A 2481-nucleotide genomic window follows, 5' to 3' on the forward strand; every position below is an offset into this window, starting at 1 on the left:
CAGGTTTGTCAAGTTAAGATTTTGTTCGTGTTTATACATGTATTTAAGTGTTTTAATTTCAAAAGCCAGTTAACCATTTTAAGAGTTGTCAGTAGATGCAGTCTGACATATACATATATAGCAAAACTAAAAATCGTTGGAGCTCCTCGGGAATGTACTTACATGTATACTGTACTTTTACGTATACATAACCTCTATATGTATAAAGTAGAGTCTCCGAAACTTCTTGTGACAGTAATGGGCAGCTAATTGGACTACCCCAACTTAACAGATTCCTCAATGCAATGTATTTTGCAACAAAACGTCGAAAGTTCATATACATGACATACGCGTACGTGTATTGAACATAAACTCCTAAACGATATGTACAAAAAAGGTCCTATTTAACCTTGGACCCCAAGTTTTTCCACCAGCAAAATGTGAAGAAATATGGACCATATTCAACTTGTGTTCTTAATAAAATACATTTTGAAGAATCTACCTACCTCATGGACTGCTTTATGAGCATTTTTTTCACTCATAAAATATTTAACAATTTAAAAAAAATCGATTTCAGAACCGCTTTTGAAACCCAAAACCCAAACCTCATATTATATGTATATATAAACTACTCCTACAATGTAAGAGCTTGGAATTCCGTTCACATCAATACCCCAACCCAAGTCAGTTCACATCAATACCCCAACCCAAGTCAGAAAATAGTTTACCAGACAATCTCTAGCACTGCTAGAGTAATAAATAGATCATTCGTTTAGACCTAAAAATGTTTCCGGTCAACCTACCGACCCTCCAGACCTCCTTCCCGAAAGTTCTTATTTGTAATTAAAAAAAAACATAATTAAAAAGTCTGCCGATTGTCTTTCAGAAAAAAGAGGAAAATATAGCCGAAGATTTTTTCTATCCTAGATGGAAATACGAAGAGTTAGAAATACTGGTTATTTATACCAAGAATCGATTGTAAACACACATGCCGTGTGTTTTTGGTCGTGGATAATCCCTTTTGGAATTCGGCACTTGAGATGTTTATCTCAAGCCTCGAATCTCAAAGGGATTAGGCTGTGAACTAAGTCTATTACATGTTTAGTCTTTACATATTTGTTTTCGTTGTATTCTGAGTTTGGTGTCTGACCTATTTCATTTAAAAAAATTAAATAAAAATAAATCCCTACCTACTGTCCCTACAAAATTTTAGAATGGTGATCGGAAACATAACTTTATTTTTTTCGGCCTTGGAAATTTCTCATCAACTAACTGACAAGCACCAATAAGTTGACTTACCTATCTGTCTTACACGCACTGGGAAGTGGTGTTTTTAACCCAAAAATGGATTTGGCTGGGTCAAAGATTCAGCAAATGCTGTAAGCTGTACAATATATAGAGTACAGATCACAAATTGGATCACTAGGTCACGGATCGACATTAAATCACCTGATAATGCATTTAATGAATTTAACACATGACAACTAATACATCCAATGTTTATTATCAGAGGTAGACGTAGAAAATAATAGCAGTAATAAGACCTATACAGCTACCACAATCTCCAAAGAAGAGATTATGGAAAACAATAAATCTGTGCTATCCTCTTTTGGTCTCTCTACCAAGGACGATGATTGTGATTTACCATCTATGTACTGGATTCCTAAACTCCACAAGAATCCATACAAACAACGTCTCATAGCTGGATCTGCAAAATGTACCACCAAACCTCTTTCAAAACTTCTATACTCACAACTGTCAAAGAAGGGCCTGCCGTCCTACCACAACACTTGTTACTCCCGTAGTGGTATTAATTCAATGTGGATCCTGAAAAATTCGAAAGATCTTTTGGAGACAACCAGTTCAAGACTATTAGCTGATAATCTGAATATAATAAACATTAAAATCTATGATTTTTCAACACTGTATACTTCTATTCCCCATACCCAGTTAAAATCCCAACCTAAAAACATTATACATCGTTGGTCTTCCAAAAACAGATGGTACACCTAGATACAAATATATAGTTCTTGGTAGAGATTCTTCATTCTTTGTAAGACATAATTCTAAATCATCTTCCAAATATACAGAGGATAATGTTTGCAAAATGTCGGAATTTTTAATCGACAACATATTTGTCCAGTGTGGTGGACGTGTTTTTCAACAAACGGTCGGCCATCCAATTGGAACAAATTGTGCTCCTTTACTCGCTGACCTATTCCTTCACTTTTATGAGGCCGACTTTATAGTGATCTGATCCGAAAGAAAGAATATCGTTTGGCTAGATCCTTTAATCTCAGTTTCCGCTATATAGATGACGTATTATCTTTAAACAATCCTTATTTCGGGGATTTGATTCGCATCTACCCCAAAGAACTTGAGATAAGGGATACAGTGTATGTAGTAAAAACAACTTTAATTGTTATTGTACTATATGTAATCTAGTAAATCTATATAAATTATATGTTATCAAAAATACTTTTCACTTTTCAAATAAACGGG

Source organism: Perna viridis, chromosome 2, assembly GCF_037379345.1.
Source record: "Perna viridis isolate PV_CMFRI_1.1 ecotype Kerala chromosome 2, ASM3737934v1, whole genome shotgun sequence".
In the NCBI taxonomy this organism is placed as follows: Eukaryota; Metazoa; Mollusca; class Bivalvia; order Mytilida; family Mytilidae; genus Perna; species Perna viridis.